This window comes from Littorina saxatilis, linkage group LG12 (assembly GCF_037325665.1).
Source record: "Littorina saxatilis isolate snail1 linkage group LG12, US_GU_Lsax_2.0, whole genome shotgun sequence".
In the NCBI taxonomy this organism is placed as follows: Eukaryota; Metazoa; Mollusca; class Gastropoda; order Littorinimorpha; family Littorinidae; genus Littorina; species Littorina saxatilis.
Window position 1 is genome coordinate 68695990 of NC_090256.1, and position 26561 is coordinate 68722550.

Here is a 26561-nt window from a genome sequence, read left to right on the forward strand (position 1 = left end):
GAGTCTAAACTAAACTAAGCTGAAACTTAAAAATGGAAAGCAATATCCACAAGTAGTTAGACTTTGACAAGCAAGAAGATTTAAGCCCTTCTGTTGACCGTGCTTTGTGTTATTTTATCTTTTTTAACGTGGGGGACAGTATTTCTGACCTGTCTTGGTGAAATTTCTTCTCTTATGTAGTACACGAGAGTATAAATGGTAAGAAAACTGGCTAATCCAATGCACACAAAAAAGTACCGGTCAGTATGATATAAACTTCAATACAAGAAAGTCTGGTTATCTACTATTTTAAGGCATTAATTTGGAGACACCTACCATGTGGTTGGTCTTGCGGGGGACATAATCGTGTGTAGCGCCTGCGGTGGACACAACTAGGCGTTCCACGATCCAGGGCGTGATGTAGGTATGTTTATGTGTTGGTAGATGATAGCGAATATGAGAATCAGGGGTGGGGGGGAGGGGTTGAAGGTGATGTAGGTAAGTTTATGTGTTGGTAGGTACTGGAAGGGGGTACGAGAATCAGTGGGTGGGGGTGGGGGGGGGTGCGAAGGGGATGTAGGTATGTTTATGTGTTGCTAGATGATAGCGGATACGAGAATCTGGGGGGGGGGGGGGGGGGCGGGGGGGAGGGGGTTGAATGGGATGTAGGTAAGTTTATGTGTTGGTAGATAATAGCGGATACGAGAATCAGGGGGGGGGGGGGGGGGGCTTGAAGGGGATGTAGGTTTATGTGTTGGTCAGTACTGGGAGGGGGTACGAGAATCGGGGAGGGAGGATTAAAGAGGGGAGGCTGGCAGATAGTGAAGTTGGAGGCGCAACATTGACCATGGCCATTACGTTTAATGCAGAACGATGTTTTACTTCATCAAGAGCGAATGATGTCACTTTTCGTGAGAATTATTCTTGTCTTTTTATCTGACTTTAAAAAATAACAAACCCGCCCTTATTCTACCTTCGTAGACATTGTTAAACTTGTCGTGTTATATCTCTGCCTCTCCCTATCAGCCGATTCAAAGCTTACTTCTTGTCGTGAGAGTGAGAAGAACTTACTTTTTAAATTTGACTTCTCCGAAAAAATTGGTCAAAGGGCCCCCCCCCCCCCCCCCCCCCCCACCCCCCCATCCCCCCCCCCCCCACCCCACCCATCTCCCCCAATCGGCCTCAAAAGAAAAGAGGGGCATAAACAACTTCCCCCACGAACAGTAACTCCAGCGGAAGTAATTGACAAGCCTTGTTCTCTCCCTTGTCAAGACGATGGCTGGGTGTGTAACAGGATGTTAACACCACAAAACATGTCGCCTTACAAGGGATGCTGTCGTTAGATCTCCATTGAAGTCACGTGACCGCCCAGGAGGGGACAACACTGTGTCCGCTGTCCAGCCAAGGGAAGCCAGTGCTGTTGGTGACACATCCCGCCGAGTCGAGTCCACTCACGTCTTTCGCTGGCCGCTTGCTTGGGACAGGCCTCGTGTTTCTTGTGTGTGACTGTGGGTATCCCACTCCCTTCCATCTTGTCTGCATAGCCCCTTTCGCTGGCCGTTTGCTTGGGACATATGACGGCTTACTAGCGCCAAAACTAAAAATTAGTAATTAACACGTGGGTGAAGAACAGAACGGAGATCACTGTCGAAGTCGGCCAATCTGCTATCACTTAGCCCTTTCGCTGGCCGCTTGCTTGGGACAGGCCTCGTGTTTCTTGCAAGGGGACTCTGGGTATTCCACTCCCTTCCATCTTTTTTTTTATAAACGGATGATTAGTCTGTCTGTCTATCTGTCTGTAGCTGTCTGTCTATCTGTCTGTCTGTCTGTCTGCCTGACTGCCTGTCTGTCTGTCTGTCTGTCTGCCTGCCTGCCTGTCTGTCTGTCTGTCTGTCTGTCTGCCTGCCTGTCTGTCTGTCTGTCTGCCTGCCTGCCTGCCTGTTTGCCTGTCTGTCTGTCTGTCTGTCTGTCTGTCTGCCTGCCTGTCTGTCTGTCTGTCTGTCTGTCTGTCTGCCTATTTGTCAATTTGTCTCTCTGTCTTTCTGAGAAAAAGGGTGAGAGAGAGATGGAAGAAGGGAGGGAGACGAGAGAGGGAGAGATGAGAGAGAGAAGAAAAAGAGAAGAAAGAAAGAAAGAGACATATATACAAGTATAAATCCGCCTATAGGGCGACCATTGTAAAAAGGGGTTTTATGGCTACCAGTGCTATATCCGTTGTTTTTAAAGCAATATTAACTAAATTTTGTAATTACATTTGCTAATTGACCAACACCCAACAGTCATGAATTGACTGTGAAAATCAGTCAAGATTAAGATATAGGTGTTTTACATCGTCGCCTTAATGATGATGATATGTTTACACTCGGTTAAAATAAAAAACGCTCGCGCTGGACCCGAGTACTCTTCAGACTGGCTCGCTCAATAAATATAAATGTTTGGCATGTCTGTGGTGTGAATGTTGGTTTCTGACCAGAAATGCAGATCTATCTCTGGCCGATTAATAGATTCAACATACAAACTGCGACCTCATCTGTGATCAGATATGTTTCGACAAGCATTAAACGGATGAAATAAACCACATGCAGTTTATTCTTCAGAAAAATGCACACAAAAAATGGGTTGGGTTCGGTGATTTGTACATAAACGTCTTCCTCGCGATAGATTCGCTTATTATTTTGTCTTATGAAGCCGTCATCAACACGAACACAATGATTGCAGAAGCAAACTCTGTACCTACACGACCGAGACGCAAGACTGATTATTTCACAGCTGCAATGAGAATAGAGAACAAAGACGTTTTGGGTAAGCTTACTCACGTCAGGTCTTCACTGACAAGCTAGGAACAGACGGAAAATTCCGAACAAAAGTAAATGACGTCAAAGTCTCTTTCGCTTTGCGTGTAACTTTGTCATGACGTATTTTTGTGTGACGCGTTCGGCTGTTCTATCAGGTCAATGGCTGCGTGTTGCCCCGCCGGTGTGAACTCCTCCTACGGCCAAGTCGTTTTTGTGGTTTATTTCGCATTTAGGTCCCAGGTAACATTATGAAGTTTTAATACGATCAATCGGACCTATTATCAAGTTAGTGTATCAAATTTTGAACGAACTGCGCCCAGTAGTTTCCCAGCAATAAGCTGTTAAGTGGAGAAAGACAGACAGACACACAATTCTGCCGTGTGCTGACAAAACCGAGTAAGTCCACTGAAGCTACTTCCGAGAAAAACGACTTTTACTGTTTGATAAAATGTCTCAAAAGTGATGATTATTTAGATCAAACCACCGAGATAATAAGATAAATAGCATTAATTTACGTTTAAAACCCGATTTTCATAATAATCTGATGGATGGTTTTGGTTTTGTTGGGCATTTTGTGGACTTACTTGGTTTTACCACTTTTCCCCCCAATATCAGATCTAACAAAAAAATGCGCAGATCTAAGTATGCGGACTTTCTTGGTTTTACCAGAATATTTGGAAGTAGAAGAGTTGTCAAGAGAAATGACAAAACAGTGAAAATAACACTACGAATTTGCACAAGATGGAAAGAGAGAGAGAGAGAGAGAGAGAGGGGGGGGGGAGACTAGACAGGGATTGAGAGAGAGGAGAGAAAGCAGGGGCGCGGGGGGGGGGGGGGGGAGAGAGCGGGAGGGATGGATGGAGGGAGAGAGAGAAATAAAGGGAGGGAGGGAGATAGAGAGATGGAAAAGGGGGTGGAGAGAGGAAGAAAGAGAGGGAAGGTGAGAGGGAGGGGGGGGGGGGGCTATGGATGGAGAGATAAATGGGGAGGAAGAGAGAGATATAGGAATGGACCGAGGGAGAGAGAGGGAGGGGGGGTGGATTGAGGGATTGAGTGAGAGAGAAGGGGGAAGGGAGGGAGAGAGGGGAAGGAAAGGAGGGAAGGAGGGAGGGAAGGAGAGACTAAGTGGGATTGAGGGAGGGAGGAAAGAAGAGGGAGAGAGAGGGAATGTGGGAGAGAGGGAGGGAGCGAGAGAGGGAGCGAGGGAAAGAAATAGTGGGATGGTGGGAGAGAAAAGGGAGGGAGAGAGAGAAGAGAGGGGAGGGAGGGAGAGAGAGAGGAGGGAGGGAGTGAGAGAGGAGGGAGAGAGGAAGAGAGTAGGAGGGAGAGAGAGGGGCGAGGGAGGGAGAGAAAGAGAGTGGGATGGAGGGACAGAGGGGAGGGAGAGAGAGGGAAGGAGGGAGGTTGAGAAAAGTCGATTGTTGGCGGTAGGGAGAGAGGGATGACGGAAGAGAGGGAGGAGGGGAGAGAGCGAAAGGGAGGGGGGATAGAGAGAATGATGGAGGGAGGGAAATTGAGAGAGGGAGGAAGAGGGAGAGAGATAGCGAGAGAGGTAGGGAGGGATAGAAAAAGAGATGAAGGGAGGGAGGGAGTGAGAGAGGGAGACAAGGATCGTCAGGAGAATTATATAGAGAAGAAAAATGTTTGAAATAAAACGTCATAAGGTGACGTCATTATGTCTCGCCTTATAGAATGACGTCATTTGTGTGTTCTAAACTTTAAATGACGTCATTTGTGAGTTCTAAACTTAAAATGACGTCTTTTCTGTATGAGTGTCTGAAAGAATTTTGAAACTACCATTATACGAAAACTGGGAAACCCTCAAAACATTCATGCACACTTAAAAAGTTGTTTTTGGTTGTGGACTTACTTGTTCATATCTGCTTATCTAAGCACTCTAAAAAGTAGAAATTAACACAAAAGATGCGCATTGATTTCCTCTTTTTGATGAACAAAAAATATCATTTTTGAAAAAAATGGACTTACTCGGGGTTTTGTCAGCACACGGCAGAATTAAAGTCTGCTGAGCCCTAGTACTAGCGTACTCGGGGAAAATATTTGTATAAGTATCGTGGTTGTCTAAAAACCCTTTTTTGCAAAAGATGGCCTAAGTCTCAAAATCACATATTCAATTTTGTGCTCAAACAGTAAATCCCAACTTGATGCGATTTACAAGCAAGATACGTTAGGCACTGTCTCCTCGATAGCGCATGGGGTCAATGTTGTCAGGCCAATGGAATTTGAGAAAAAGACGCCAAAACTTAGGGCAACCGACTTTCGGTCGCCCTAAATCGAAAGTGTTGTAAAATGGGGGCTTTAAGGCGATATTTGGTCGACCTAAGTCGGATTAAGATCTGTCACACTGTCTGTCTCTCTGTATCTCTCACTCTCACTCTCACTCTGTCTGCCTGTCTATCTCTTTCTCTCTGTATCTCTCACTCTCACTCTCACTCTCTCATTGTCTGCCTGTCTACCTCTCTCTCTCTGTATCTCTCTGTCTCTCTCTCACATTGTCTGCCTGTCTATCTCTTTCTCTCTGTATCTCTCACTCTCACTCTGTCTAACTGTCTGTCTATCTCTTTCTCTCTGTATCTCTCACTCTCACTCTGTCTAACTGTCTGTCTATCTCTTTCTCGCTGTATCTCTCACTCTCACACTGTCTGCCTGTCTACCTCTCTCTCTCTCTCTCTCTGTATCTCTCACTCTCACTCTCACACTGTCTGCCTGTCTACCTCTCTCTCTCTCTCTGTATCTCTCACTCTCACTCTCACACTGTCTGCCTGTCTACCCCTCTCTCTCTCTCTCTCTGTATCTCTCATTCTCACTCTCACTCTGTCTGCCTGTATACCTCTCTCTCTCTGTATCTCTCACTCTCACTCTCACACTGTCTGCCTGTCTACCTCTCTCTCTCTGTATCTCTCACTCTCACTCTCACACTGTCTGTCTGTCTACCTCTCTTTCTCTCTCTGTATCTCTCATTCTCACTCTCACTTTGTCTGCCTGTCTACCTCTCTCTCTCTGTATCTCTCACTCTCACTCTCACACTGTCTGCCTGTCTATCGCTCTCTCTCTCTGTATCTCTCACTCTCACTCTCACACTGTCTGTCTGTCTACCTCTCTCTCTCTGTATCTCTCACTCTCACTCTGTCTGCCTGTCTACCTCTCTCTCTGTATCTCTCACTCTCTCTCACACTGTCTGCCTGTCTACCTCTCTCTCTCTCTCTGTATCTCTCATTCTCACTCTCACACTGTCTGCCTGTCTACCTCTCTCTCTCTCTCTGTATCTCTCACTCTCACTCTCACACTGTCTGCCTGTCTACCTCGTTCTCTCTGTATCTCTCACTCTCACTCTCGCTCTGTCTGCCTGTCTACCTCTCTCTCACTGTATCTCTCACTTTCATTCTCACACTGTCTGCCTGTCTACCTCTCTCTCTCTCTGTATCTCTCACTCTCTCTCACACTGTCTGCCTGTCTACCTCGTTCTCTCTGTATCTCTCACTCTCACTCTCACACTGTCTGTCTGTCTACCTCTCTCTCTCTGTATCTCTCACTCTCACTCTCACACTGTCTGCCTGTCTACCTTTCTCTCTCTCTCTCTGTATCTCTCACTCTCACACTGTCTGCCTGTCTACCTCTCTCTCTCTGTATCACTCACTCTCACTCTCACACTGTCTGCCTGTCTACCTCTCTCTCTGTATCTCTAACTCTCACTCTCACACTGTCTGCCTGTCTACCTCTTTCTCTCTGTATCTCTCACTCTCTCTCACTCTGTCTACCTGTCTACCTCTCTCTCTCTGTATCTCTCACTCTCACTCACACTGTCTGCCTGTCTACCTCGTTCTCTCTGTATCTCTCACTCTCTCTCACTCTGTCTGCCTGTCTACCTCTCTCTCTCTGTATCTCTCACTCTCACTCTCGCTCTGTCTGCCTGTCTACCTCTTTCTCTCTGTATCTCTCACTCTCTCTCACTCTGTCTGCCTGTCTACCTCTTTCTCTCTGTATCTCTCACTCTCACTCTGTCTGCCTGTCTACCTCTCTCTCTCTGTATCTCTCACTCTCTCTCACTCTGTCTGCCTGTCTACCTCTCTCTCTCTGTATCTCTCACTCTCTCTCACACTGTCTGCCTGTCTACCTCTTTCTCTCTGTATCTCTCACTCTCACTCTGTCTGCCTGTCTACCTTTCCCTCTGTATCTCTCACTCTCACTCTCACATTGTCTGCCTGTCTACCTTTCTCTCTCTCTCTCTCTCTCTCTCTCTCTCTGTCTCTCTGTATCTCTCACTCTCTCTGCCTGTCTACCTTTCTCTCTGTATCTCTCACTCTCACTCTCACTCTGTCTGCCTGTCTACCTCTCTCTCTCTGTGTATCTCTCACTCTGTCTGCCTGTCTACCTCTCTCTCTCTTTCTGTATCTTTCACTCTCACTCTCACACTGTCTGCCTGTCTATCCCTTTCTCTCTCACTCTCACTCTCACAATCTCTGCCTGTCTACCTCTCTCTCACTGTATCTCTCACTCTCACTCTCACACTGTCTGCCTGTCTACCCTCTCTCTCTGTATCTCTCACTCTCACTCTCACTCTGTCTGCCTGTCTACCTCTCTCTCTCTGTATCTCTCACTCTCACTCTCACACTGTCTGCCTGTCTACCTCTCTCTCTGTATCTCTCACTCTCACTCTCACACTGTCTGCCTGTCTACCTCTCTCTCTCTGTATCTCTCACTCTCTCTCACACTGTCTGCCTGTCTACCTCTCTCTCTCTGTATCTCTCACTCTCACACTGTCTGCCTGTCTACCTCTCTCTCTCTGTATCTCTCTCTCTCACTCTGTCTGCCTGTCTACCTCTCTCTCTCTCTGTATCTCTCACTCTCTCTCACACTGTCTGCCTGTCTACCTCTTTCTCTCTGTATCTCTCACTCTCTCTCACACTGTCTGCCTGTCTACCTCTCTCTCTCGGTCATTAGACCCCTTCAAATTACACTCTCCCTCGTAAAATACACGTCATGGGACGCCACACTCCTTCCTACCGACTTCTTGTAGACCCCCCTCCCCCTCCCTCCTACCCACCCCCCTCCCTTCAGTTTTGAGAACACCCCAGGTCCTTTCTATTTTCCGGTTTCTAGTTCCATTTCGTTCGATTATGAATCTTTCAATCATCGGGGTTATGTGCGCGCGCGCGCGCGCGCGTGTGTGTGTGTGTGTGTGTGTGTGTGTGTGTGTGTTTGTTGGTGTGTTTGTTGGTGTGTGTGTGTGCGTATGCGTGTGTGTGTGTGGGTGCGTGTGTGTGCGCGTGTGTGTGTTTGTTGGTGTGTGTGTGCGTATGTGTGTGTGTGTGTGTGTGTGTGTGTGTGTGTGTGTGTGTGTGTGTGTGTGTGTGTGTGAGAGTGTGTGTGTTGGTCTGTTGCTCTGAAGATAGAAAATTAGATTGACACCAAGCAAGAAAAGGCTTGTTAAAGTCCCTTAATAGAGGACATTTCCCTCGTCCAAGAAAAATAAAGAGACAAACTTAAGTTGAGGTGACGTGAAGGACTAGTGATTGCTTCAAACCATGGTTTTGCTTTGATGTCTGTTTCTGTATACGAGTGTGCTGAATGATTAGATTTTGTGTTATATCCTGTGCCGGGTTTCACCATTTCTAATTCAATCGATTTTTAGGAAGCCAATTCCAGCAAAATGTATGTTATATTAAAACTTACTTGGATGTATAGAGTGGACCGTGTGTTTCGTGCCTAAGTTTTAATACTAAAAGATATATTTAAAGTTTCCTTTGCTCAACTATTCACTGTTATGGTGTATTAGGTTTTCAGACTGACTTGCGAGCGACACTATATGTTCAAATGGTGAACGGTACTCTGACACTGAATATTGACACTGAATATCGACACTGCCGGAATACTGACACTGAATATCGACACTGAATATTGACACTGAATACACACACACACACACACACACACACACACACACACACACACACACACACACACACACACACACACACACACATATAGGTGTGTGTGTGTGTGTGTGTGTGTGTGTGTGTGTGTGTGTGTGTGTGTGTGTGTGTCATGTTTACCATCGGTAGTGATTTCAGACTGTAATCGTCTACTAAATGTGCTATACACACTATATCATGTTTACTGTAGGTAGTGATTTCAGACTGTAATCGTCTGCTAAATGTGCTATACACACTATATCATGTTTACCGTCGGTAGTGATTTCAGACAGTAATCGTCTGCTTAAATGTGCTATACACACTATACCATGTTTACCGTCGGCATGATTTCAGACTGTAATCCTCTATTAAACTTTAGTTGTGAAACCTTTTCAGCCAGATCTGAACTGACGCGAATTTACGGTCTAAATGTAAATCTGACCAGAAGACTATCGTGGGTGGTCCAGACTGGCCTGAGGACAAGAAGCTGTGTGCAGTGCTATCTATCTATCTCTTTATCTATCTCTTTATCTATCTATCTATCTATCTATCTAGCTATCTAGCTATCTAGCTACAGGCTCCATAAATTATGCAGATAATTATAATTGAACACCCGACTTGATGACTCGGCTCTATTGTCGCGGTGTTTTTGATATCAGATGGTAGGTGGCAGCGGCAGGTAGATCATTCACCTGTGAGTACCTGTAAGTACCTGTAAGTACCTGAGTGATGCGCTCTTTAATGCACGTCAGTCACTATAATTCTGTCAATTCATGCGCCTGAAGAAGATGTCTGATTGTCAGTGCTGCTTGAAAAGGTTACGCCAAAATGGCGCCTCAGGTATACCGTTACAATGCACTATCGGAACACATATTTCTAGTCTTAAAGGCGTGCAGGTGCTTTTGTTGATGACGCTCAATGCACTATCAGAACACACATTTTGAGTCTTAAAGTTTTACAGGTGCTTTGGTTGATATCGTTGACCTTGGATTACCCAGTCAGGGAGAAATCCTAACTGAAATATTCCGGAAATAACTGTGTCGGGTTTGTATGGGTTGTGAAAAGGTGACTTCTCTTGCTTTTAGTGAGGCAAGCTTTCTACATGTGCTCCTTGGCCACGTGTTTGAGACACACCCCTCGCCAGTGGCTGGCCTATAATGTCACGTGTTTGAGACACACCCCTCGCCAGTGACTGGCCTATAATGTCACGTGTTTGAGACACACCCCTCGCCAGTGACTGGCCTATAATCACACGTGGGAAGTTTGATTCACTAAAGGCAAGGGAGTTAACTCTTTCACAACACTACAAACCCGACACAGCTTTTTCCGAACATCATCTTTCGAAAAGACAAGAGATAATCCTGTCAATGCAAAACCACCCGTAATGAAAACACTACACCCAGAGCTACGTACTGACAGACGGGCGGTTGAGTAATGAAAACACAACACCCAGAGCTACGCACTGACAGACGGAGGGTTGAGTAATGAAAACACAACACCCAGAGCTACGCACTGACAGACGGAGGGTTGAGTAATGAAAACACAACACCCAGAGCTACGCACTGACAGACGGAGGGTTGAGTAATGAAAACACAACACCCAGAGCTACGCACTGACAGACGGACGTTTGAGTAATGGAAACACAACGCCCAGAGCTACGCACTGGCAGACGGACGGTTGAGTAATGAAAACACAACACCCAGAGTTACGCACTGGCAGACGGACGTTTGAGTAATGGAAACACAACGCCCAGAGCTACGCACTGGCAGACGGACGGTTGAGTAATGAAAACACAACACCCAGAGCTACGCACTGGCAGACGGACGTTTGAGTAATGGAAACACAACGCCCAGAGCTACGCACTGGCAGACGGACGGTTGAGTAATGAAAACACAACACCCAGAGTTACGCACTGGCAGACGGACGGTTGAGTAATGAAAACACAACACCCAGAGCTACGCACTGGCAGACGGACGGTTGAGTAATGAAAACACAACACCCAGAGCTACGCACTGACAGACGGACGGTTGAGTAATGAAAACACAACACCCAGAGCTACGCACTGACAGACGGACGGTTGAGTAATGAAAACACAACACCCAGAGCTACGCACTGACAGACGGGCGGTTGAGTAATGAAAACACCACACCCAGAGCTACGCACTGACAGGCGGACGGTTGAGTAATGAAAACACCACACCCAGAGCTACGCACTGACAGGCGGACGGTTGAGTAATGAAAACACCACACCCAGAGCTACGCACTGACAGACGGGCGGTTGAGTAATGAAAACACCACACCCAGAGCTACGCACTGACAGGCGGACGGTTGAGTGTTGGGACACGGTTCCTCCAGTCACTGATCGGGGGGTCGTGGTCGAGTGGGGTCACGACGTTGCAATCTGCTGGCGCCTCGTTCTCCCGGGACCTGTCTCCAGTCGTACGCGTGAAAACCTCGGTCAGCTACAGACCCGAGTCAAAAGCATGGTCCTTCCCCGGCCACTGTGCTTACTTTATCTTGCCTCAAGTGGTCAATGCCACTGACCTCCGCGTGTGCCCAGGCAAAGATTGCTGTCACTTACACTCACACCCACGCCACAAGTGGACTTTACGTAGAGGTTACATGCCGAGTCTCAGTGAATATAACAAATAATGGTCGAAGTTGGCGGATGATGAAAAATGCGAGCTTCAGCGAGCTTTTTCATGATCGCGAACTGAGACCATTATTTATAATATCCACTGAGGCGAGGTGTGTAACCAAATTATTTCTCCTTTCTTCAGATTTTTAAAGAAAAAACGTGTTTTTGTGCCACAGTTTGATCGAGTCCTAATCACTCTGCCAGTCTGGCTACGCAAGCACTAATTTAATGCGCAGTGACTGATTGTGAATCATTCAATTCTGCGAACACTTTCCAGCAGTTTATTTGGTTTGAAATAAGATCACGTACATAGTTATGCTGTGTTTCTGCTGAGGCGATAAAGGCAAATACTTTTGTGTTATTTTTATGTTTTGGTATAATATAATAATAATAATAAATGAGCATTTATATAGCGCAACATCATAACTTTACAATTATGCTCTTTGCGCTTGACACATTTAAAATTAAAACACAGTTATACAAGCATTTACACCTACATTCATAGTCAGCAACGCTTAATTAAAAGCATACACCATCAAACATACATACAAAAGATTCTTCCACTAACTAAGTAATAAAAACATGAATAAAATAGGTAGTGAAAACAAGGAAATACCAGCTGAATACCCTTAATCAAACAGAACATGTTATCTACAATACTGAAAACAGCCCTAGATGTTTATATACATTATCACATTGTCACTAAAACAACAAATACACTACATGTAGCCTACTGATGGACTGAGAAAACAAAATCAGGGGTTGTATTTCTTGAAGAGGTGCGTTTTAAGTGCTCGTTTGAATGCTTGGGGTGACTGAGAGTGGCGGATGTGAAAGGGGAGAGAATTCCATTGTGTGGGTGCGCAGAAAGTAAAAGTACGTTGTCCGTATGTTTTGGTTTTGGTGTGTGGAATGGTGAGGATGCGACAGTCAGAAGAGGCACGGAGTTGTTTTTAAGAGAAGTAAGCAGGAGACGAGCCAGAAAAGAAGTTAAAGCAGAGGGTGGACAGTTTGTAGTCAATGCGTGCTTGAATAGGTAACCAGTGCAGTGTGTGAAGAAGTGGTGTTGCGTGATCTCGTTTTCGTGCTTTCAGAATGAGGCGTGCTGCCGAGTTTTTGACTTTTTGTAGTTTATGCAGGAGGTACAGAGGACAGCCAGAGAGAAGAGAAATGCAGTAGTCAAGTTTAGAAAGAACAAAGGTACAGACAAGAGTGTTAGTTGTTTGAGAGGAGAGTGTGTGGCGAATGGTGCTGCTGATCTTACGAAGCTCAAAATAAGCTGCTCTACAGACTAAAGATATATGTTTGTTAAGGGTCATGTCAGATGAAAGGGTGAATCCAAGGTTTCTAGCTGATGGTGTGAAAAGAATGTCGGTGTTGCCTATTTGAACAGAAACAGGTTGGGGAGAGGGAAATGTAGTGTTCTTCTTTTTGCACAGTAAGACTTCAGTCTTATCATCATTCAGCTTAAGTTTGTTATCGACCATCCAAGATTTAACATCAGTGATGCATGTCTGAATGGTCTGGATGGCGGAATGTGTCTCTGCAGGGGGACTGGGCTTATACCGCTGGGTGTCATCAGCAAAAGACTGATTTAAAACAGAATGGTTTTGAATCAGTGTGGAGAGGGGCTTAGTGTACATGATGAAAAGGATGGGACCGAGTACTGAACCTTGAGGAACGCCGAAAGAAAGTGGGGCTGGAGCAGACATCTGGCCATCGACAAGCACAGCCTGAGTCCTGCCAATGAGATAGGACTCAAGACATGCTAGCGGTGGACCGGAGATGCCGTACAGAGTCTGAAGTCTATGGAGAAGCGTGACATGGTCAATCGTGTCGAACTTAGGGTTAGTATTGCGAAGGAAATTTTCTTACGTCGTATTGAGTAGCAGACGAACTTTGGCCCCCGTGTTTCAACGTCAAATACTGTATGAAGTTCGGTTTTCTGAGGCAAGACAATGGATGGAACCGCTTCATTTTCTTGACATTCGAAGATGTGTGCATTTGCTTGTGTGTGTTCTGTTTATGAAATGAAAATATAGTTGATAATTGCCCGACAGATTGCAGTCTTTTTGTCGAAGTGGCCCGGTTTATATAGTTGATAATTGCCCGACAGATTGCAGTCTTTTTGTCAAAGTGGCCCGGTTTATATAGTTGATAAATGCCCGACAGATTGCAGTCTTGTTGTCCGGTTTATATAGTTGATAAATGCCCGAGAGATTGCAGTCTTTTTGTCGAAGTGGCCCGGTTTATATAGTTGATAAATGCCCGACAGATTGCAGTCTTTTTGTCGAAGTGGCCCGGTTTATATAGTTGATAATTAATGCCCGACAGATTGCAGTCTTTTTGTCAAAGTGGCCCGGTTAAAAAAGTTGATAAATGACCGACAGATTGCAGTCTTTTTGTCGAAGTGGCCCGCTTAAAAAAGTTGATAAATGCCCGACAGATTGCAGTCTTTTTGTCGAAGTGGCCCGGTTTCTATAGTTGATAAATGCCCGACAGATTGCAGTCTTTTTGTCGAAGTGGCCCGGTTAAAAAAGTTGATAAATGCCCGACAGATAACAGTCTTTTTGTCGAAGTGGCCCGGTTTATATAGTTGATAAATGAGCGGATTGCAGTCTTTTTGTCGAAGTGGCCCGGTTTATATAGTTGATAAATGCCCGACAGATTGCAGTCTTTTTGTTGAAGTGGCCCGGTTAAAAAAGTTGATAAATGCCCGACAGATTGCAGTCTTTTTGTCGAAGTGGCCCGCTTAAAAAAGTAGATAAATGCCCGACAGATTGCAGTCTTTTTGTCGAAGTGGCCCGGTTTATATAGTTGATAAATGCCCGACAGATTGCAGTCTTTTTGTCGAAGTGGCCCGGTTTCTATAGTTGATAAATGCCCGACAGATTGCAGTCTTTTTGTCGAAGTGGCCCGGTTTATATAGTTGATAAATGAGCGGATTGCAGTCTTTTTGTCGAAGTGGCCCGGTTTATATAGTTGATAAAGGCCCGACAGATTGCAGTCTTTTTGTCGTAGTGGCCCGGTTTATATAGTTGATAAATGCCCGACAGATTGCAGTCTTTTTGTCGAAGTGGCCCGGTTTATATAGTTGATAATTAATGCCCGACAGATTGCAGTCTTTTTGTCGAAGTGGCCCGGTTAAAAAAGTTGATAAATGACCGACAGATTGCAGTCTTTTTGTCGAAGTGGCCCGCTTAAAAAAGTTGATAAATGCCCGACAGATTGCAGTCTTTTTGTCGAAGTGGCCCGGTTTCTATAGTTGATAAATGCCCGACAGATTGCAGTCTTTTTGTCGAAGTGGCCCGGTTAAAAAAGTTGATAAATGCCCGACAGATAACAGTCTTTTTGTCGAAGTGGCCCGGTTTATATAGTTGATAAATGAGCGGATTGCAGTCTTTTTGTCGAAGTGGCCCGGTTTATATAGTTGATAAATGCCCGACAGATTGCAGTCTTTTTGTCGAAGTGGCCCGGTTAAAAAAGTTGATAAATGCCCGACAGATTGCAGTCTTTTTGTCGAAGTGGCCCGCTTAAAAAAGTAGATAAATGCCCGACAGATTGCAGTCTTTTTGTCGAAGTGGCCCGGTTTATATAGTTGATAAATGCCCGACAGATTGCAGTCTTTTTGTCGAAGTGGCCCGGTTTATATAGTTGATAAATGCCCGACAGATTGCAGTCTTTTTGTCGAAGTGGCCCGGTTTATATAGTTGATAAATGAGCGGATTGCAGTCTTTTTGTCGAAGTGGCCCGGTTTATATAGTTGATAAATGCCCGACAGATTGCAGTCTTTTTGTCGTAGTGGCCCGGTTTATATAGTTGATAAATGCCCGACAGATTGCAGTCTTTTTGTCGAAGTGGCCCGGTTTCTATAGTTGATAAATGCCCGACAGATTGCAGTCTTTTTGTCGAAGTGGCCCGGTTTATATAGTTGATAAATGCCCGACAGATTGCAGTCGTTTTGCCCGGTTTGTACATTCGAAAGGGGATCAGCACCACTAAATGCAAATCCCCAATCCTTGGTGATCGAACACAGGGACTACCAACCTTTACCATTCATCTTGTTATTCTAATGAGCTGTGTTTTTGCAGACACAGTTATACGCCATAGTGGAAGAAACCCTGCAAGCGCTAACTCGGTATGGAAACAGGAACCCAGAGAAGAATGACTAAAAATCGGTTAGCACGACAAAATGCAAATTCCTACTCCTTGACAATTAAATTGGAGAAATAGTGACCGTTAACTATTCATCCTTTCATTCAAATGAGGTGTTGTGTCGTATCAGTCGGATATACATCGGAACTATCCCGGTGTTTCTCGAATGAATGTAGTTAACTCAGAGCGCTGGCGTCACCACACTCACAACTACGTCACACCATTTGTGGTCACATTCACAGTTGACTGCTCCCTAAGACGTCATTGCTATAATTATTATCATCATCATGTATTCTTCATGTGCGTTCACAAACGTGTCTGTTGTGTACCTCAGAGAACACAAGGAATCCTTTGGAAAGTATGGATCACCGTACAATCAGTCACTGGGGAACATTTCGTAGTGGTGTGTTCAGTACAATCAGTCACTGGGGAACATTTCGTAGTGGTGTGTTCAGTACAATCAGTCACTGGGGAACATTTTTGTAGTGGTGTGTTCAGTACAATCAGTCACTGGCGGAACGCTGCATTTCTTTTCCCTTATCTCTGCATCGTGTCAGACGAAAACAAACTGGACTAAAAATTAGGACAGGAAACAGATGTTGTTATGAATAAAAAATGATGGTGTCAAATCTGTTTATTTTTGTATCCCAAGAAGCAATTATTGTGAGAGTGATGAATGTGTGTGCTGGGAGGTTTGACACCGGTGGGAAACAGGTCTCTCTATCAACTCTGACAATTTGCTGCGCTTCACAAAATGTGCGTTCTATGTTCTGTGCGCACACTCGTGCGTGCGTGTGTGTGTGTGTGTGTGTGTGTGTGTGTGTGTGTGTGTGTCTGTGTCTGTGTGTGTGTGTGTGTGTATGTATGTGTGTGTGTGTGTGCCAGTGTGTGTGTGTGTGTGTATGTGTGTGTGTGTGTGTGTGTGTGTGTGTGTGTGTGTGTGTGTGTGTGTGTGTGTGTGTGTGTTTTATCTTTTATTTTATTCATCATCATTTTCTTTTTAGCCTTGATGTCAATGCAATATGTGCCCTGTACAGTGACAGTTCCTCACTTTTGTCAAGACGTGGTAACGGCCGCTTGGCTTGGTCATCATTGATTGCCCCGATCAGTGGTTCAAATAGAATCTAAAAAAGAACACATCTGGGTATTTTAACGTTTATGGATTATTTTGTTGTTCTTTTGCTGATGGTGTTTTTTAACCTGATGGTTCCTCTAATTGACACAGTTGAAATCAACAAATGTGTTGTCTTTAAATAAATAAAGAAATGTGTTGTCTTTAATTAAATCAACAAATGTGTTGTCTTTAAATAAATAAAGAAATGTGTTGTCTTTAATTAAATCAACAAATGTGTTGTCTTTAAATAAATAAAGAAATGTGTTGTCTTTAATTAAATCAACAAATGTGTTGTCTTTAATTAAATCAACAAATGTGTTGTCTTTAAATAAATAAAGAAATGTGTTGTCTTTAATTAAATCAACAAATGTGTTGTCTTTAATCAAATCAAGAAATGTGTTGTCTTTAATTAAATCAACAAATGTGTTGTCTTTAATTAAATAAAGAAATGGCTTTTCCATTCCTTCTCAGATTAGTTCACGCCAACAAATCTTTATGTGAAATAGGTTAGTTTATTCACCGCGACATATCTTTATATGAAATAGGTAGGTTTATTGACCGCGACAAATCTTGATATGAAATAGGTAGGTTTATTCACCGCAACATATCTTTATATAAAATAGGTAGGTTTATTGACCGCGACATATCTTTATATGAAATAGGTAGGTTTATTCAAAGCGACAAATCTTTATGTGAAATAGGTAGGTTTATTCAAAACGACAAATCTTTATATGAAATAGGTAGGTTTATTCAAAGCGACAAATCTTTATGTGAAATAGGTAGGTTTATTCACCGCGACATATCTTTATTTGAAAGAGGTAGGTTTATTCACCGCGACATATCTTTATATGAAAGAGGTAGGTTTATTGACCGCGACATATCTTTATATGAAATAGGTAGGTTTATTGACCGCGACATATCTTAATATGAAATAGGTAGGTTTATTCACCGCGACATATCTTTATGTGAAATAGGTAGGTTTATTCACCGCGACATATCTTTATATGAAATAGGTAGGTTTATTGACCGCGACAAATCTTTATGTGAAATAGGTAGGTTTATTGACCGCGACATATCTTTATGTGAAATAGGTAAGTTTATTCACCGTGACAAATCATTATGTGAAATAGGTAAGTTTATTGACCGCGACATATCTTGATGTGAAATAGGTAGGTTTATTGACCGCGACAAATGTTTATGTGAAATAGGTAGGTTTATTGACCGCGACATATCTTTATATGAAATAGGTAAGTTTATTCACTGCGATATATCTTTGTATGAAATAGGTAGGTTTTTTCACCGCGACATATCTTTATGTGAAATAGGTAGGTTTATTCACCGCGACATATCTTTATATGAAATAGGTAGGTTTATTCACCGCGACAAATCTTTATGTGAAATCGGTAGGTTTATTCACCGCGACATATCTTTATGTGAAATAGGTAAGTTTATTCACCGTGACAAATCATTATGTGAAATAGGTAAGTTTATTGACCGCGACATATCTTGATGTGAAATAGGTAGGTTTATTGACCGCGACAAATGTTTATTTGAAATAGGTAGGTTTATTGACCGCGACATATCTTTATATGAAATAGGTAAATTTATTCACCGCGACATATCTTTATATGAAATAGGTAGGTTTATTCACCGCGACATATCTTTATATGAAATAGGTAGGTTTATCGACCGCGACAAATCTTTATGTGAAATAGGTAAGTTTATTCACCGTGACATATCTTTATGTGAAATAGGTAGGTTTATCGACCGCGACAAATCTTTATGTGAAATAGGTAAGTATATTCACCGCGACATATCTTTATATGAAATAGGTAGGTTTATCGACCGCGACAAATCTTTACGTGAAGTAGGTAGGTTTATTCACCGTGACATATCTTTATGTGAAATAGGTAGGTTTATTCACCGCGACATATCTTTATATGAAATAGGTAGGTTTATTGACCGCCACAAATCTTTATGTGAAATAGGTAAGTTTATTCACCGCGACATATCTTTATATGAAATAGGTAGGTTTATTCACCGCGACAAATCTTCACTTCACATCGTGTTTTCGGTTTTGCAAGCCTAGCTCTTTTAACTTGTCCTAAAGTCGCTGACATTTTCAGAAGGAACATGTGTCGTTGATAAAGCGACCTTAAACGCTCCACTAATTGTTTCCTGAATGTCAGGATGAAATGCGGCGTAAACATCTTTCTGAAATTCTGTATTAAAAACAAAGAGGACTCAATTCTTGTTATTCTGAAAAGCAAAAGCTGCTGTTTGGCAGAACATGCGAGTTGTTCTAGGGTTGTGTGAATGTTTCAAGGGGTGACACGACAGGCACCGTACATTATTCACAATTAAAATCCCATCCTTCACCCTAATCAATAGCCTTGCTCAAACTCTAGTTCTTTTTTTCTTCTTTTTTTTCTTTTTTTGGTTTTGTTTTGTTTTTGTGTTTGTTTTGTTTGTCCCCGCACACAAATCTGTGTTAATTTAGTCAGAGCATCTGAATGATTCATAGTAGTCTAAATCCATCACTTCTATTAGCAGAACATCTGACGTCAAGAAAGAAATAAGAAAGCCAATGGATTTATAAATAAGCAAAAACAAGTACAACAGCCTGCGTTGACGTCATGGTTTGCTTTTGGTGGTTAAAAAAAAAGACTTGTTATCACCAAATTAATAAATAGGTAAATAAAGTAAAATAAAACAAAGTGTGTGGATAAATAAACAGGTGATTAAATAGATTTATAAATTGAGCAATAAGTCACTAATAAATAAATTAATTAAATAAAGAAGGAATCTTCAGTCCAAGTGCAGCTATTCTCCTTAAACGATCTATGCTCTTCATCACTACATTACACATCCTGCAATATATCCATAGATTCTCCGATGAGAAGAACACCGTATTAGCAAGTTATAAACCCAGCGTTTCCCTTTAAAATGACACCCCATTGCAAGTTATAAGCCCAGCGTTCCAACATTAAAATGACACCCCATTGCAAGTTATAAACCCAGCGTTTCCCTTTAAAATGACACCCCATTGCAAGTTATAAACCCAGCGTTCCAACATTAAAATGACACCCCATTGCAAGTTATAAGCCCAGCGTTCCAACATTAAAATGACACCCCATTGCAAGTTATAAGCCCAGCGTGCCAACATTAGAATGGCACCCCATTGCAAGTTACAAGCCCAGCGTTTCAACATTAAAATGACACCCCATTGCAGCAAGTTACAAGCCCAGCGTTTCAACATTAAAATGACACCCATTGCAAGTAAAAAGCCCAGCGTTCCAACAATAGAAGGACACCCCATTGCAAGTTATAAGCCCAGCGTTCCAACATTAAAATGACACCCCATTGCAAGTTATAAACCCAGCGTTCCAACATCAGAAGGACACCCCATTGCAAGTTATAAGCCCAACGTTCCAACATTAAAATGACACCCCATTGCAAGTTCTTTCTTTCGTCGTATTGAGTAGCGGACGAACTTTGGCCCCCGTGTTCCAACGTCAAATACTGAATTAACTTCGGTTTTCTGAGGCAAAACAATGGATGAAGCCGTTTCATTTTCTTGACATTCAAGGATGTGTGCATTTTCTTGTGTGTGTTCTGTTGATGAAATGAAATATAGTTGATAAATGAGCGGATTGCAGTCTTGTCATCGAAGTTTTCCCGTGTGTAGAAATCCAGAAGGGGAACAACTATAGTCTCTTCACAAAGACTAGTATGAGAGTTATTTACCTTGCGAGCTCGCACAGATAGTTTGTACAAGGTAGATTTCTATTCAGATACTAACCGAACACATGGATTTTATATTGGATTTCGTGTGTTCAAACCTATAGTTGTTGATTTAAATGTGGTATGTTTGTGGTGTCTGCTCCAGAGATGTATATTTCGTACATTTGAGCGTTTCGGGACGTTTTAGTCACTAAAAGTAGTGCCCACAGAATGTAGCTTCTCAACCTATGAGCTATCGAGGATTCGGGCTTGTTGCTGGGTGGTTATGTTTTGGTTGCTGGGTGTTTACCGACACACAAACAGCCCTTCCAGTTTACAGATAAGATGGAAAGAAGCAGAGGGGGGAAGAAGAGTGTGTAAGGTGCAAATGGCCAGCTAGATACAGCTGGTCAAAGCTTAGCACGGCGCAAGCGTCTAACTGACCATCAGCAAGACAACTGACCACCAGCAAGACACGGCACTCAGGACACGATGGCTGTGGCCGGATAGTTTGTTTGACGTGATCACACGGCCCCTGGGACGCTCGCCTCTGGACACTTTGCTGACCGCACGTTTGGCTATTCTGGTCAGCCGGCAAATGAGTCCTTTCGTGTCCAGTCCCCCCCCCCTTTCTCTGTCCTGCTACCTACCCACTCCATCCAGCCCCCCCCCCCCCATCTCTCTGTCCTGCTATTTCTTCAACCAACCCCTCTCCATCCAGCCCCCCCCCCCCCCCATCGCCCCCCCCCCCACTTACACACCCATAAACCCCCACACTACTTCTATCATCCATCCTTACCCAACCCGCCGGCTTTACAATCGCCTACTAGCGTCTCCTTCGTAGTTATTGTAACCAACCTCTACTGCGTCGCCCGTGTTGGTCACTGTGTAATATCTGTCCGTCTTTCCGTGCGTGTATGTGTGTACGTGTATATTGCTATTTCATATGTTACGTAGATTTCAATTGGTCAATTGGTCAAAACTGAGCTCATTGCAAAAGTGATATCAGTTTTGATATCGACGACCTCTTTATTGCTTCCCCACTTCAAAAACAAAGACACCTACATCTAAGAACAAAAAAATATATATGAAAACGTAATTATCCCAGAATTTAGTTGAGCAAGTGACTGATTACTTTTTGAAAGAAAAGACATTTGGAAATACTGGAAAGTACCCAAAAAAAGTAAACAAAAAGAAATAATAATCAGAGGGAGGGATATGGAACAGCCAACAATTAATTGGTTTCTTTGCTAGCCTAGCCTACGTGTCTGCCTGTCGGTCTACCTGCCTGCCTGTTGCTTTGCTGTGAGATATCGCCGTTAAAGAGGGACTGGTTGTTGTCTCTGTCTCTTTCTCTGTCTGTCTGTCCCTCTCCCTCTCTCTTTCTGTGTCTGTCTCTCTTTGTCTGTCTCTGTCGCTGTCTTCCTGTTTCTCTGTCTGTCTGACTCTCTTTCTCTCTCTCTCTCTCTCTCTCTCTCTCTCTCTCTCTCTCTCTCTCTCTCTCTCTCTCTCTCTCTCTCTCTCTCTAACAATGTGTTAAGCGAATTGGAGGATGTGTGGGAATGAGGGGGGTCTAGAGGTCGAAGTTTTCAACAGGGATGGAACGCAACTTATTTAACAACTGGTCCATAATTTACCATTGTTACACATATTTCGGGTGACACTTTGCACTTTCTGTCCAAATTACGGAGATTTTGAGAGAGACAAAACCCGTCATTTTCACCGTCAGTTTGTTGCAATTCCTTCCTGTGGACATTGACTGCAACTAGAAATAAAAGTGTTTCCGTTTTCACGTTTTCATTCTCAGTTCGCAACAGTCTGGTATTTAAAAGCTAAACTAAAAAGGTTTTTTTCTTTACTTTTGATGGTATCTGCTGCAAATTTGCCGTACGATGTCATTGTCACGCACAGGCTTGTCACGCAAGTGGTGGACAGTAACTGTTACTTTAATTGCTGCAATTGATCTCACTCGACAAACTTTGACATTGTTCCCTTATTTTGTTGCGAGTACAAAACTCTTAACCGGCCAAATTTTGGAACAGCGAGAGAGAGAGAGAGAGAAATGAGTGCAGGACAGACAGACAGACAGAGACACAGAGAGAAACAAAGAGAGAGGGAAACAGAGAGAGAGAGAGAGAGGGAGAGAAAGAGAAAGGGAGAGAAAGAGAAATTCATAGAAAGAAAGAAAGAAAGAAAGAAAGAAAGAGACAGAGATTGAGAGAGAGAGATATATTAGAGAGAGAGAGACAGAGGTGTGACACACAAAGACAGAAAGGGGGGAGGGGGGGGGGAAGAAAATTTACTACCTCAGAATTGTTTTGCCTAATTGTTAGGCAAGCGAGACCGGGGGCGATGTAAAAGCTTAGAAAAACACTTGTGATGCGGCGGTGGATGTCGCTTTGGTTGAAGCCAAAGTTATTCCGCTATCTGCAGCAGTCAGGCGATATAGCGTGACAGTCTCGTGGGCACCAAATCCAGTGCCAGGTCCTATTCCAATCCACCATTGTGAGAAGAGCTAGATCCTATTCCAATCCACATATTGTGAGAAGTGCTAGGTACTTTTCCAATCCACCGTTGTGAGAAGTGATAGGTCCTATTCCAATCCACCATTGTGAGAAGACTAGTGCTAGGTTCTTTTCCAATCCACCATTGTGAGAAGTGCTAGGTCCTTTTCCAATCCATCATTGTGAGAAGTGCTAGGTCCTTTTCCAATCCACCATTGTGAGAAGTGTTAGGTTCTTTTCCAATCCACCATTGTGAGAAGTGCTAGGTCCTTTTCCAATCCATTATTGTGAGAAGTGCTAGGTCATATTCCAATCCACCATTGCCCATGCAGACCAGAACCGATGACGGCGCTCCCTTGTTGTTCTGTATCCAAGAGTTGTTTTTCCTTGGTTTGTGTTGGGTGACTTCCCTTCCCCCTTTTTGGTTTGGCAGCCGCCATTTGTACTGGTCAGCCAGCACCACAGGCGGAAGGTATCGTCCACTGGACTACTACTATCACAGAAAGACTACAAGGTACGTCACTCACCTTCGAGTCTTCTGTGTTCTTGGAGTCGCTTCCTGGGGAAAAATATTGTTCAAGACGGTTTGCCTCTTCCTACAGTCTGTGTAAGGTCAAATAAATACAGTTGAATGATTGTTTGAACTGTATGTACCTTTAATTTTCAGCTTCCGTCCCTTGCAGGTTGTTTTTAACCATCATTTGGACGAATCTTCGTTTGCGAGCCGCCAACTTACACCGGACGTCAAACTCATGCATCCGCACCGAATATGCATACCAGCGCTCATTGGTCTAAAACGCTTCCCTTTGCTGCACAATATTTACATACTCACATGTTGTAAGTACAGTCATTTCATTTCTGAAAGTTTCTTTGAGGTATTTGTTCGATAATTTGTTTGTGTGAGGTGGATTGGAATGCGTGTCGTTGGTTTTATTTTCAGTGGGGTTCATCGGCACAACGTGCTCTAGCTTTTGTTCAATTTCATTTTACGTGCTCCGATATTTGGATGCTTAGTGGGGCGGTAACAGTGGAGTTTGTTTTATTGGTGTGTGTGGTTCCGTGGTACGGACTCGTTTGCTAAATAGTGCTTTGGTCTCATGTTATTATTGTTGTTGTTTTTCAGTTTTTCACCGCAATGACACATGACGGGAGAAGCAATACTCAAGTCAATTAAAATGGTGATACTATCTGCTCACAGTTTGTTGTTAAGTTTCTGAACGAACGTGGAGGCAGAACACTTGTTCTTACCTCCCTTGCCGAAAGATGGCGCTTTGCCCAGGCTATTGCGAGCGAGGCTCCAATTCTATTTGTTTCCGCGTCAGTGGACACAGTGGGTGAATCAAAGCGTGAAAGAACGGTGAACTGCGGGCAGTTTGTCAGGCAGGGAGCGTGTAGTTGCCCTGTCGCCTTCTGGAAGGGTGGGTGAGTGGGGGGGAGGGGGGAGGGGTGTGGTGGTACCGGTGTGACGGTGTGACGGTGTGACTGTGTGACGGTGTGACGATGTGACGGTGTGACTGTGTGACGATGTGACGGTGTGACGATGTGACGGTGTGACGGTGTGACGGTGTGACGGTGTGACTGCCACACCACCCTCCCCTTTAAGACCTAATGTTGACATCATTGTTGTTCTGGTAATAACATCTGTAAATGAACCTCCATTATTAAACTCACTCCTTTTGAAGACCTGATTTTCTCGTGGAGTGTTTTGTTAAAAGGGAGGGGGGGGGCTTTGTGGAACAACAAACGATGTTTAACAGTTCTTACACAACAGTGGTGTTAGTTATGTTCTTTGTGATATCGGACGAAGTATCTCATACTACTTGGCTTTCATCTCCATTTTCAGAAATTGCTTTTGCTTTTAAAAGGATACTCGAAAAACTGAATATGCTAACAAAGAAGCAAACAAGTACACAAGAGAAGACGAAATAAACACACCTGTACATTGAATCAGGAAGCAGGGAAGGAAGAAAGAAAGTGGTGAAAACATCGAAAGGAAGAGGACTGATCTATGAGGTATGATTGTTTTCTAGTTAATTCTATGGAAATGGACACAGGCCAAAATCCTGCTGTCTTCTTCCTACTTCCGTGTTTCTCTAACCTCATCCCCCCCCCCCCCCCCCCCCCCCGCAGCCCTCGCTCACACAAAGCTAATCCTTGTACTCATACGACAGAAACGAATGTAACAAATAAGATGAAAAACGTAAATTTGAAAACTCGCGCAAATGAAATTCAGGAAGAAGAATTACATTGAAATAAAAACAGAAAAGAAAGCTAAATGAAAAAGCAACTAGGATACAAAAACAATACGGAGATATTGGCACGACTGACATGAAAAATGTGTTCCTTTTTAACGTAGAGGGGGGAATCGAGACGAGGGTGTGGTGTATGTATGTGTGTGTGTGTGTGTGTGTGTGTGTGTGTGTGTGTGTGTGTGTGTGTGTGTGTGTAACGCGATTCTGAGAAACTACTGGACCGATCTTCGTGAAACTTAACATGAGAGTTCCTGAGTATTGTATCTCCAGACGTGTTTTTTAGTTTTTGGATAAATATCTTTGATGACGTCATATCCGGCTTTTTGTGAAAGTTGAGGCGGCACTGTCACGCTCTCATTTTTGAACCAATTTGGTTTAAATTTTTGTAAAGCAATCTTCGACGAAGCCCGGACTCGGGTATTGCATTTCAGCTTGGAGGCTTAAAAGTTGATTAATGAGTTTGCTCATTAAAGTTGTCATTAAAATCGATTTTTCGCAAACAGATTTAAAATTGATTGCATCGTATTCTTCATTAAATTTTGAATCTAAAAATATTACCAGCTATTGTGATTTCAGCGTAGCAATAGGGCCCGATAGCGACCTATCTCTGATTCTAGCAGACGATCTCTCCAATGTTTAACACAAAATCAGCAAACTCTCCTGTCACATAGAACGTCCATTGTATAGTGCAATGTTGAAATGAAGTTACCGGTCTGAAACATTTAGTCGTTTCTTCTGAGACAATCCTTGTTCTCTTATCATCTACAGATTTACCGCAGTCTTCACCACGCGAATTCCCAACAGAAGTCAGACTTTCGAACATACAATATACGTAGGCAAGCATGATACGTCATGACGTCATATGATTCCTAGCATATTGACGTAATGCTAAACATCCGGTTATCTCGAGTTTTCTCCGTAATACATGTCCGTGGGTTTTTCAATGTTCGGTTATTTCCGTGGCTTCATGCGGAAAGGGAACCGTCGTCTGCAATCAGCGACATGGACCATTCTGCTACTTGTTGCTGACAAAAACATGATTTTAACACAGAATTTAATGTCAGAATAGCTATATAAACGCTATTGTGTTTTCATCGTAGCAATAGGGTCCGATATCGATCCAAAAATGATTTCATCTTATTCCTTATCATTTCCTGATTCCAAAAACATATAAATATAATATGTTGTATTGGAAACAAGCTCAGAAAGTTAAAAAGAATACAGAAAAGCGCTCTTCCCTGCTTACCGCAGTACGCTATTTCGCTATTCTTGCATGTCAGTTTCACTTCGTGGTGCACGGAAAAAATGAGCGACTTCCTTGCCGCGTGGATTGACGAAGCTGTTTTGTCTTGGCGAAAAAAAATGCAGTGCGTTCAGTTTTATTCTGTGGGTTCGACAGATTGACTAAATGTTGTAATTTCGCCTTACGCGACTTGTTGTTCTTAATCTTGCTTCCGTTCCGCTCTCCACCG